The following is a 13,659-nucleotide window of genomic DNA, read 5'->3' as shown; positions in this document are numbered from 1 at the left end:
TAAATTTATAGGAGCTTAACTCTCATCATTTACAAGAACAAAGATCAACATATATCCCTGCCAAGAACTCAAATGTACTCAATTATCTAAGGGGTCTACACAGTCATCTGTGAAATAAAGTGATGCTATTAAAACCTAGAATGGTGGGTGAGGCTTGTGTATAGGCATAGTACCTATAAAACATAGGCCAAAAGAAAGGGAAGTCAACTGGATCAAAGTAGAAGGAACAATAGGAAGCTTCCAAGGTGGGGAAGAATAAGTGGAAAGGGGGAAAGAACAAGAATACAATAGCTACAACACACCAATATAAATATCCTAGAAAAGACTACAAAATTAATAGTTAGACAGAGGAGTAATATTACAAATTACATCCAGAGTTGAACCCGGAGAAATCGAATAACGATGGGAAGGAAAATAATCAAGTGGAAAGTAGCTTTGACATGGATGAAAATATTTTATGCACCCCAATGTAGAAGGAGTTGACTATAAATATCCTTCACCAATTTGAAGAGAATAAGATGATAAAACTCTTCCATATAAATATAAAGGTCTAGAAGACAAATATCGATGCCATATTTGACTCATGTTCAAAGGAAAACCTCATGGCCGTGAATCTAGTCGACAAATTTTTCCATAGCTTCATGGCCATCCTAGCCCATATCCATTAGGATGGGTTAATAAGAAGGTAGAGATAAATTTAACCAAACAATATAAAATTAAATTTGTTTGAAATGTTTATTTTAGTGATAAAGTAGAATTGAATGTAGTTTTGCTTGATGTATGTGGAATTGTGTATGGGAGTCCCTATATTTGCATATGTGATGCAATATTCATGTACATATCCAACTAGTATTGCCTCATCAAGGATGGAAAATACTTCATAATCAATGTGTAAAAGGAAAGTCAAAGAGTTCACTACCAAGTGCTAAACATGCCAAGAAATTGATCAGTTCCAACAAAAATGATGTTTTATTATTATTAAGAGAAAATCAATAAGTATAAGAGTCAATGAGAGTAAATGCATCCATAGAGGGGTGCATTACGAGACACAACAAATATAAGGGTTTTTATAGGAATATAGTGGAGTGTTACAAAAGCATAAAGGGATACCACCCAAGAGGGAAGTGGAGCACAAGATCTAACTGTTTCCAGACTCCCTATTGTCAAATATCGAGTTGTACAATAAGTCCCTTCTAGAATCAAATAAGGTGAACAAGAAGTTGCAGTAATTGTTGGAGTTGGGTTTTATTTGACCAAGTACCTCACCATGTGGGTCACCCATCATATCCATGCCAAAGAAGGATGGGGTTTGTGAATATGCATTGATTATAGGAGTTAATAAAAAATTATGCTTAAGAATAGGTACCCCTTGCCTAAGATAGATGATCTATTGGATTAGTTGTAGTGATCAAAATACTTTACTGAGTTGTATTTAAAGTCGAGGTGTTGCCAAGTTCGATTCAAGGAAGAAGATACATGGAAAACCACATTCAAATCTTAAAAAGGGTTTAATGACTAATTGATCATGACATTTGGTATATGTAATGCACCAAATATGTTCATGATATTAATGAATGACATATTGCATCCATATCTAGATTCATTGGTTATTGTTTATATGTATGATATATTGGTATATAGTGCTCCATGGGAGGAGCAAATCTCAGGTTTGATGTAGGTGATGGAGTCGTTGAAGAAGCACCGACTACTGGAAATCTCAATAAGTGTGAGTTTTCACAATAGTATTTGGTGTATTTATGTTATGTGATTGGTGGAGGGGAGGTTAAGAAAAACCTTGCAAAGATAGAGGCCATTATGACATGGTCAGTGCATATGAATATTTTAGAGATTAGGATTTTTGTTGGGACAACACAATACCTAATAAAAGTCATAGATTCATTTTCAGCAATAGAGGCACCACTCCATGCCATAAAAATGAGTAGGAAGATTTTCCAGTAAGGAAAAGGGTTACCAGAAGGCTTTTGAAGAGTTGAGAAGGAATAACTATTGCATTATCAAACTTTCAACAACTTTTTTGAAGTTGATACAAATGCGAGTGTGTATGCCATGGGAGTAATTTTGATGTAGGGAGAAAGGCCTATATGCTACCATTCTAAAGAATTTCATTGGGTGGTTCTCAACTAACATACATTTGACAAGGATTTATATGCCTTGGTACAAGCTATAAAAAGTGGAGACACTATGTAATGGGTAAAGATACTTGTTGGGACTCAGAATTGACCTATTTTTGACCTTATCTTTTTTCCGTATTATTATCCTTTTGCAGTCATAGGTTGAAAGCTTTTATTTTATAATGACATAATTACCCCAAGGTACGAAGTAACCTCCCGCATATCTATGTTTAATTGTTCATTGCATATTCGTGAATATCTTTATATTTATCCTTGGAAACGCTGACTAAACTGTCAAGTAATTGCCTTAAGCTTGCAGGAATTATAATGTATAGTTGCTGTAACACCAGAAACAGCAACTACGCAGTTGCTGCAACACCAGAAGCAGCAACTCCGTAGTTGCTACAGTCAGCAACAACAATCACCTAAAGCAAGCTATTTTGTAACAACCGCGAATAACAGATGGCAACTATTTAAAGAACCCTGACGCGGCATAATCAAGCGGAGGTCTAAAGCAAGAAGAACACAGTCAGCATGGCCTAAATCAGGAACAGCATGGGGAAACGGCAAAGGAATGTGAAGATCCCGAGAAGACGGTCGAAGTCAGTTACCAGCTGTGTAACAGCCAGAACCCAAGAAAGAACATACTATCATACTGTTGTAACAGCGTTCTGAAATTCTTATTTTTGATAGAATGGGTTAACTGAATGGGTTGTAATACTTTATTGTAATAGATGTATCCTCTATAAAGAGGAGACATCTACATGAAAAGGGGATTAGTCAGTGTCTATGGTCAGTCTGTAAGAAGAGATCTTGAGAACATCAGAAAGTCTGAACTTTATTGTATTCAAATCTTTTTGGCAGATGAACATAAAACTGTTTTGAGCAATTAATCCAGTCTTCGTGTTCCTGGGGAATCTTGTGAGAGGGACTGGGCCCACCTTCCTCACAAGATTCACCCATTTACTTTCTTGTCAAGTGTGTAAGTGTGCAATAGTTTCTTTCTGGTACTCTGTTTGGATTTTATAGCATTACCTCTGGTATTTTCTGTTTTGCTAGTACTCTGTTTCATTAATCACTTGAGTTTGTTTCTCACCGGTGAATGAGAGTGCAGTGTGCATTAGTAATCTGATTACAGGGGCAGGTGCTGAACGTCCCCACCTGGAGGATAGGGTCCTGATCCTCTGCCAACAGAGCATCCATCACTTTGCTTTCCAGATTTGTAGTTTTAATTAATTGCTTTTATTTTAACAAGTACTGTAATGACATAGCGTAAGAATTACGTATACTACAGCTTTTCAATGCTTTTAGAATTTAAGTACATACAGTACGCAGTAGCCTTTGGAATAAAAAGACTTTCCCTGGTTGACAATTAATGTGGTACTTGAATGTTTAATTCATAAACAATTCAACTAGCCAACATTTTGGCGCCGTTGCCGGGGAAGGCAACTAAAGATTTCTAAAAGCATTAATGGTTTCTTTGTGAAAATAACAGGTGTATGAGAGGACGCAAGAAACCTAATTTTGCAGGCGGCAAAGGAGGAAGAAAGACTTATATCGACGAAATCATCTCTAAGGCCGAAACATCACAGAGGACGAGTTCCCGGAGACCTCAGATCCAATACTCCTCACAAACAGACCAACAGACGGAGGAAGTAATAGGACCTGAAAGGAAGCTGGAAGCACCAGAATACACTGAGGAACCGGTAGAAGAACCTGAAGAAACAGAAGACACAGAAGATAAAGCAAGTGATTCAGGAAAAAGACCAATGGAGGATAACAGAACAGAAGGAAGAGGGGAAAACTCGCTCTCTACCCTGGAATTCCCTATTGGGGAGCTCCCGAGAGGAACAACCCCCATGAAAAACATCCCATTCTTGGAATTACCCAATTTTCATGGGTTATCCTCCGAAGACCTGGACGAATTCCTCTTTGAATTCGACATACTGTGTAGAAGTTATGATTACATAAGTCCTAATCATAAGCTGAAATTGTTTCCAGCAACACTAAAAGGGAATGCGTTGAGGTGGTTTATGAGCTTAGGAGCTCAGGCAATCACCATCTGGGACCAGATGAAAGAGGGATTTCTGGCCAGGTATCAAGACTACTGCCGGACAAGAGAAAGGAAGGAAGAATTGTTTAAAATGGTCCAGAAAGAGGACGAGAATTTGGAAGATTTCGTGGAAAGATTACAGTATAATCTGCAGCGGTCTGATCATCCTAATATGAGTAAAGATATTTTGAAGACCATACTGCTGAAAGGGGTAAGAGATGACTGCCTGGACATGTTGAACATGCTTGGGAAAGGGGACATTTCCAAAGAACCCTTTGATGAAATTATTAAGCTCTGCATGAGGTGTTCAAGGGGAGCAGCAGGTAAATCAAAAAGTAGAGATAATGTGTATTCAAGAGTTCAGAAGTCAGCCAGTGGAGGAGCAACAAGAGCTGAGATAGGTAACTTATTAGAAGAATTTAAAACTGAGATGCTAAGTTCTTTTGCTTCACAAATTGATGCTCTGCAGGTTAAGAAGAAACAGGCAGAAGCAGAAGCTGCTCTGGCAATTTTCTGTTCAAAATGCAGAGAAAAACATCCACTCAGAGAATGCCCACTGGATAAGATACCTATATGCACAATCTGCGAGAAGGACCATGAAACACAGCAATGCCCCTCTCTGCCTGGAATCAAAGCAGCACTGCAGACAACTGAAGAAGAGGCTGAAGCAGTGTACCTGATGACACAGAGGAGGCAATGGCCGCAAAGACAAGGTATGAGCTCTAATACAACATTCAATCGTTGGAATAATAATCCTCCTTTTTACCCACCCATGAACCAAATGCAATACCCACCCTTCAATGCAATGAACTTTCCACTTATGCAGCAACCAAATCTTCCTTTTCCTGACCCTACTATATGGAATCCTTGGGCTCCCCAGCAACCATACTTTAATCAATGGAATCCAAACTGGGCAGCCCAACAGATACCATTTCCTCAACAACAACAGTCTCTTTCCTTACCATCTAATAATCCTTTGAATAACCAGGCAATGAGACCACAGCTGCCTGTACAACCTAACCCCAATCCAAATAATAATAAAGCCCTGCAAGTTATTGACATTCAAAATCAACCTATCTCTCCCCTGCAATGTAATGATATTCACCTTCGCTCAGGGAGAATAGTCGAACCCATTATAGATGATATTACAGACTCTGACAAAGAAGAGGCTAGAAAAGAGAAACCAGCTAACCATAGTGCTGAAACAGCAGAATCAGCACCTAACAATAATGATCAAACAATAGATCCGCCATTCCCTGAAAGGCTGACTCTCACTAAAACACCTGAACAACCTACCTTTAACCTTTTAGGAGAGCTACAGAACTTGTATGTCAAAATCCCATTATTGCAAGCATTAAGGGATGTTCCTATATATGCTAGAACTATTAGAGACATTTGTATAAAAAAGCCTGGAAGGAAGGCTAAAGATCCCCTCACAGTTCATGTGATGGGGGAATTAACTGCCTTAATGACTGAAAAAGATTATCCTGTGAAGTATGGTGACCCTGGTCACCCTACAGTAACAGTCCAGGTCGAAAAAACCTTTATCTCTAAAGTCTTAGTAGATTTAGGAGCTGCAATAAATATTATGACACTCGAAACAGCGCAATTGCTCCAGCTAAAAAACTTTATCAGGGAAACTCCAACTATCTTAGAATTAGCTGACCGTTCTACGATTAAACCTGAAGGGGTCATTGAAGACCTTATAATCTCTGTAGAATCCTGGAATTACCCGGTTGACTTTGTGGTGTTACAAACTAAAACAAAGTTGGGGGGTCATTCGTTGATTCTAGGGAGACCTTGGTTGGCTACAGCAGATGCTTTCATCAGCTGTAGATCTGGATCAATGACCATCTCCAATGGACAAGAAACTAAACAGCTGACCCTCTATCCTCATGCCACACCCATGATTAATAGTGACAATTCTGTATGGGTAGACTATGAGGATGAGGAAACCCAACCGATATTAACTATTGGACAAGCTTTGACTTTTAAAGACTCCACCGAAGATGAACTAATTAGCAGTTTTATTTCTGAACCCTCTTCGGTTAATCCAGAAACATTTAACCACTTCGCTGCAATCTTAGAACCTGAATCCCAGCAGAATATGAAAGATGAAAACTTATGCCAGACAGCATTAGGCAACCCTTCCAAGAGCACAACAATTGAAATTGAACCTGGTAAAACACTAAATATAAATCCTGATTTGACTGATGATGAAAAACAGAGATTAATAAAGTTACTCCAAGCAAATAAAGAGGCATTTGCATGGGACTACACAGACATGAAAGGGATCTCCCCTGAATTATGTACTCACCGTATTTATATTAAGGAGGGATCTCGGCCAGTCTGTCAACCCCAGCGAAGAATGAACCCTAACCTTAGAGAAATTGTGAAGGAGGAACTCCAAAAACTTTTAAATGCAGGATTTATATATCCAATATCTGATAGTGAGTGGGTTTCCCCACTCGTAATTGTACCAAAGAAGAATGGGAAATGGCGAGTATGTGTAGACTATAGATCATTAAATAAAGCAACCCAGAAAGATCATTTCCCTTTACCTTTTATTGATCAAGTATTGGATAATTTAGTAGGTAAGAAATTCTTCTCATTCTTGGATGGGTTTAGTGGATACAACCAAATTAGGATTGCACCCCAAGACCAGGACAAAACCACATTTACTAGCCCATGGGGAACCTTTGCTTACAGAGTACTCCCATTTGGGCTATGCAACGCTCCAGCAACATTCCAAAGAGCGGTGATAGGAATCTTTTCTGATATGTTAAATGATTCATTAGAAATATTCATGGACGACTTTACCCCTTATGGAGTGACCTTTGAAGATGCTCTGCAAAACCTTGAAAGAGTACTGAAGCGGTGCATAGAAGCACACCTTGCTTTAAGCACTGAAAAGTGCCATATGATGATGAATCAGGGTATTGTATTAGGTCATTTCATTTCATTTTTAGGAATTCAAGTCGACCCAGCTAAGATTCAGGTGATTCAGAACCTTCCTATCCCCAAAACACAAACTGAGGTGAGAATTTTTTTAGGACATGCCGGATATTACAAAAGATTCATTAAGGATTTTTCTAAAATAGCTTCTCCTCTGTTTGTATTATTAATGAAAAATGCTGAATTCAAGTGGACTGATGACTGTGAGAATGCATTCAATAAACTTAAGCATCAGTTGTCCGCAGCTCCTATTTTGAGAGGACCTGATTGGGCATTACCCTTTCATATTTCCTCTAATGCCTCAGATACGGCAATTGGAGTTGTCCTGGGTCAGGAAGAAAACAATCTCCCCTATGCTATCTATTTCATCAACAAAAACATGACACCAGCTGAGCTAAATTATACAGTAACTGAGAAAGAATTTTTAGCAGTTATTTATGCTATTAATAAATTTCGGCATTATATTACTGGCTATACTACCTTTGTGCATACTGACCACTCGGCCATCAAGTATTTAATGAATAAATCAATTACAAATGCTCGAGTCACCAGGTTGTTATTACTATTACAGGAATTTGATATCACAATTGTAGATAGGCCAGGAAAAGAAAATGTAGTTGCTGATTTTCTTTCTCGTTTAAAAACTGATGAAAATGTTCCAGTAGATGATTCTTTTCCTGATGAGTATCTATTTGCAGTATCTGCTCACTCACCCTGGTATGCAGACATTGCCAATTATCTAGTTGCAGGAAAATTACCATCACACCTATCACACAGGGAAAGAAGGAAGATCATCCAGCAAAGTGCTAGGTACAGCTGGATAAGCGGGTGTCTGTTCCACACAGGAATAGATCAAGAAATCCGGAGGTGCGTTGGGGAAGACGAGATTTATGATATATTGAAAGCTTGTCATGATGGTCCTTGTGGAGGACATTTTGCAGATAAAAGAACAGCTCACAAGGTACTTAGAATGGGTTATTACTGGCCATCACTTTTTAAAGATGCTAGAAAATATGTGAAGGCTTGTGACAGCTGTCAAAGAATGGGCCAGCCCAACCATAGGGATGAAATGCCACTCAATCCCCAGGTAACTCTCGAACCCTTTGAGAAATGGGCATTAGATTTCGTAGGTCCCATTAATCCTCCATCTAATCAAAGAGTTTATATTTTAGTATGCACAGATTACATGACTAAATGGGTAGAGGCCAAAGCACTCATTAAAGCTAATGAAGAAGCAGTACTAACATTCTTATTTGAAGAAATCTTTGTTAGATTTGGACTACCCAGAGAATTAGTCATTGATGGAGGACCTCCTTTCAATTCTCATGGTTTCAAAGATACGCTCCAAAAATATCATATCAAGCATAAGATGACCACACCATACCACCCCCAAGCAAATGGGCAGGTGGAAAGCACCAACAAGGTCATAGAAGCTATCTTAACAAAAATGATAAAGGAGAATAGAAGGGACTGGTTTCAGCGCTTGCCCGAGGCTCTTTGGGCCTACAGAACCACTTGGAGAAACACAACAGGATTTTCACCCTATGAATTAGTTTTTGGAAAGAATGCTATTTTTCCTGTAGAGTTTGAAATTAAAACCTTAAGAACTGCCTTAGCTGTTAACCTTGATTTAACTGATGCACAGACAGCCAGGTTGCAGCAGTTGCAGGAATTGGATGAGAAAAGACTGGATGCCGTCCATCAAACAACTATGATACAGCAACAAAGAAGCAGATGGCATGACAGAACCATCAAGCAAAAGCAGTTCCAGAAAGGTAACTGGGCTTTACTTTATGATTCACGTTTCGAGAATTTTCAAGGGAAACTGAGAACAAGATGGTTAGGGCCGTACGAGGTGGATACTGTTTTCCCAAATGGAACAGTTAGACTTTTAACAATTGATGGAAGCAGAACACCACTGTTAGTGAATGGCTACCGACTTCGGTTATATCAGCGGCCGGTTTCCAAAGAGGACTTTAAAGCCACTTGCATGGCAATAAAATAGTATTCTTTTCCAGGGGAACTTGCTGTCCCTCAAAGCACTTGAGTTTCTATTATTTATGTAATTTTTAGGTTAGACATTCTTTTTTTTTTTTTTAGAAACTAATAAATCCTGCCAAGGATTGCGATATTACATTTCAGTATTTTGCAGGTGTTAGCATTGGGAAGTAGCTGAGAACAAAAAGTCTCAAAAGGAATTACTGTGTGGACTCCGAATTCCCGTTGCTGCAACACCATCCCTGTTGCTGCAACACCATTTCCCGTTGCCGCAACACTATCCCTGTTGCTGCAACACCATCTCCCTGTTGCTGCAACACCATTTTCCGTTGCTGCAACACCATTCCTATTGCTCCAACACCATTTCCCGTTGCTGCAACACCATCCCTGTTGCTGCAACACCACTTCCCGTTGCTGCAACACCATCCCTGTTGCTGCAACACTAGTTCCATTACTCCGGCACATTCCCCGTTTTCACAAACGTCTTTTTCCCAATCCCTGTTGCCCCAACGGTAATTTTCCGTTGCTGCAACACCAATCCCGGTGCCACGATATTGCTTCCCGATCACGAAATATCCTTCCCAGCAAAATTCCCTCACGAACAAATCCTGATAAAATATACCACCTCTCGTGATGATTACAGCACCTTACTATCACTTCCCGTCATTATCATTACAAATCACCCATATTCCCGTGCTTTCAGATCCGCGGTAATTATTATAATTTGACAGAAGACAAGAAAATACTTTTTGACGCAGCGATCAAAAAGGCAAAATACGAAGGTACGCACGTTTATGAATGAGCATTAAATAATAGATAATGCGGAAAAGTTGATAGCTCCATCAAATGATTGCATTCCCAATCATATCATTTACACGTAGGGGGGGGGGGTGGATTACCAAAGCAATTCTCATAATGACAAACCACGCCAACCACCGCCACCCTTAATTCTCCTGGTCGTATGTAAAAGCCACGGCATGTTACCATTTGCGATGTATACTCTGAGTTGAAATCGGTAGCTCGGCTCTGAATTCTGAAGATTCACCGAGACAACAGCCATGGGAGGAACCCTCATTACTCATGAACCTGGCACGACAGCAGTCCTGGAACTCTTTCCGGAAATTTACCAAATTTTCTTGCAAGCTGGATGGATAGAGTATTTCAGGAGATTTTCGGACTTTGACGAGCAGCAAGTCCTGGAATTCGCATGCAATTTGACAGAAGGATTCTCTGTCGTCCAATGAATTCAAGTTCCAGTCACGGAAGAAATCATAGCTGAAGTCACCGGACTACCAGCCAATGGCACATGGTGGTTCAGCAGAAAGCACCTGATTCTGAATGCACAGCAAGACTTTCTCCGACCAGGCGAGGAAGTAGAAACCAAGGGCAAAGGTGTAGCACTGCGGTCGTTACCTCAACCATGGCCAAAAGTCGCTGAATTCGTCAAGCAATATCTGACGTGCGAAGGTAGTTACCAGGTAATTTACCAGCACGACTTTGTCCTGTTAAATCACTTAAGAAATGGTCAATTATTGAACATGCCATATTATTTGCTGGGTTGTCTCAAAAATATGTCACGATATGCTATGAAAGCGAAGCATCCAGTTCTCTCCCTAAAACATCATCGCTTAGCCCAATTGCTGATTAACAGAGCCCTCGCTCTAAACAACCCTCCACCCCCCATTAATCCCCATCCGGAGGAAGGAATTCCACAGCCAGAGCATGAAGGTCCTCATCAAGAAGAGGAAACTCTTCGTCAAGCTGAGGACACACCTCAGCAAGACCAAGAGCTTCCTCAGCAAACGGACGACATGCCTGAACAAATCCCTTTGGAAAACCCTCAGCAAACAGAGCATATTCCCGAACAACCCCAGCAAACACCCCTGCACGTTACTGAGAATGAACAAGCAGCAGCGGAATTAACCACATCTCCCAAAAGAACCAATCCTTCCGCTCCCATACTCAGTATTTCTACTGATGATTCCGACGATAATATCCCAATTACTCAGCTTAAACGAAAAATGCAGCAGGAAAAGAAAACCCCAGCAAAAAGAAGAAGAACTAGGGTTTCAACCAAAGCACCTACTACCCCGACTACTGTCCCTACCTTAAAGGCTAGCAGGAAGAGAAAAACGCCTCAATTCCCTGCTTCTCTACCAAAACGAAAATCGGTAGTAGTTGAATCTCCTAATTCCTCCAGTTCACCACCCATCGCTTTAAGAACCCGCACTCCAGCCACTCCTCGAAACTCCTCTCCCTCACCCACAGAGGCTGAGATGCAGAGTGTTCATAGCTTCGTGACATCATATCTTAAGACAGCTGATACACAAGAACCAGCTGCCGACACCCAGAGTGATAGTGACCAAGTGGCTGCAACACAAGAAACAACCACTACCCCAGGTGTTACGCAAGAACCACCTGTGGGGAATACTGATCAAATTGACGAAGCACAACCTCTGCCTCCACTGGAATCTACTGTCCCACAGGATCAGCCTACCATACCTGCCCTACAGGAAGAAATTGAGTTTCTGAAATCTCAGATTCAGGACTATCAGGAAGAGATAATAAGGGTCAGGGAAGCATATCAGAAAGAATTCAGCCTGCATGTTTTAGCAAGAGTAGCGTCTGCAGCAGAGAAAAGTAAAGATAACGAATATATGTGTACAAATTGTGGTGAAATATATACTCAGGCAGGATATAAGGTAGTACAAGAACCAATGAAGGAAGCCTCCGCTGCTGTAGATGAAACAAAGGAGCCTGCTGATGCAGAAATAGAAATCCCACAATCCTCTGCTGAGATAGAAAAACCTGTTGACACACAAGAACCAACAGGTTCTTTAGAAGAAATGCAGGCAGAAAAACCTGTTGACACACAAGAACCAACAGGTCCTTTAGAAGAAGTGCAGACAGACAGACCTGTTGCTACACAAGAACCAACAGGATCTTCAGAAGAAGTGCAGACAGACAGACCTGTTGTTACACAAGAACCAACAGGATCTTCACAAGAAGTGCAAACAGACAGACCTGTTGCTACACAAGAACCAACAGGATCTTCAGAAGAAGTGCAGACAGAGAGACCTGTTGCTACACAAGAACCAACAGGCTCTCCAGAGAAGATGCAGGACCAAGATCAAGGACTTACTGACACACAAGAACCAGTAAGTTCACCTGAAACTGCACAAGATCAAGGACTTACTGACACACAAGAACCAGTAAGTTCACCTGAAACTGCACAAGATCAAGGACTTACTGACACACAAGAACCAGTAAGTTCACCTGAAACTGCACAAGACCAAGAGCTTACTGACACACAAGAACCAGTAAGTTCTTCAGAGACTGCACAGGAACAAACAGAGGAGCTTGCTGACACTATGCAGGAAGAAAAGAAAGAGGAGAACAAGGATTCACCCCGGCCTACCCAATCTGCTATGGAAGAAGAAGCTACACAAGAACCAGGAAATGAAGAAGGAAACACTGAAAGTGTTATGGAACGAGAAGAAGACATAGAAGAAAATGAGGAAAAAGGTACAGACTCACCCCGGCTTACCCAGAGTATTATGGAGGAAGAAGAAATAGTTTCAGGAGAAAATGAAGAAAAACTGGACTCACCTAGCCCTATTCAAGTTGCCAAGGAGCTAGAAGAAGAAGAAAAAGATACAGACTCATCACGGCCTACCCAGATTATTATGGAGGAAGAACAAATAGTTTCAGAAGGGAATAAAGAAGAATTGAATTCGTCCAGCCTCAGTCAAACTGCCAAGGAGCAAGGAGAAGTCGAAGAAAAAGGGACAGATTCACCCTGGCCCACCAAAATCACCTTGGAGCAAAATGAATTAGTACAACAGGAGGAAGAGACTCTAGTCAGAGATGAAGAGAGAGATGCTGGATCATCCCAGCCCACTCCAACAGAGCAGATGATCCTGGTTGATGCCTGTATACAAACAGAGCTCCCCACTGTTAGTGATGCATGTACAGAAACAGAGAGTTTTCAGGAATTAAAAGGTAAGTGGTGGAGAGAATATCAGCAGTCTCAAGGCAAAGCATTCGAACAACAAAAGGGGACCTGGTTTGATCATGCTTATAAGAACTGGGAAGCACTGGAACAGTGTAGGGCCCAGTATAAAGAAATCAAGGAACTGAAAGACAGAATGTCCCAGATGTTTGAGTTATGTCAAAGAATGCTTGCCACAAGGAAACCCTCTTCTAACTATGCTACATTTTTTAGGGAAAGACTTGCATTTATACAGCTGAAGGCTGTCAAAGAGGGGAGGCCTCATCAAGTGGTCACAGCAGAGCAGTTTATGCAGACCTTTGCAGAGGCATCCAAAAACGATCAAAACCTGCTATGTGAACTATACCTCCATAATGAGGCCGTGTCTGAAGAAAGGAACATGAATATGATACCTGTAGTTGGTGACATACAGCTGAGAGCCTTCATCTCCTTTTTGGCTAATCAACTTACCTGGCAGAATGCCTTTGTCTCAGCTCACCATAACGAACAGAATTGTCTTCTGTGGATTC

Source organism: Pinus tabuliformis, chromosome 4_2 (genome assembly GCF_031772625.1).
Source record: "Pinus tabuliformis cultivar Carrire ecotype Pingquan chromosome 4_2, CPIR1, whole genome shotgun sequence".
Lineage (NCBI taxonomy): Eukaryota > Viridiplantae > Streptophyta > Pinopsida > Pinales > Pinaceae > Pinus > Pinus tabuliformis.
This window is presented reverse-complemented; position numbering follows the sequence as displayed.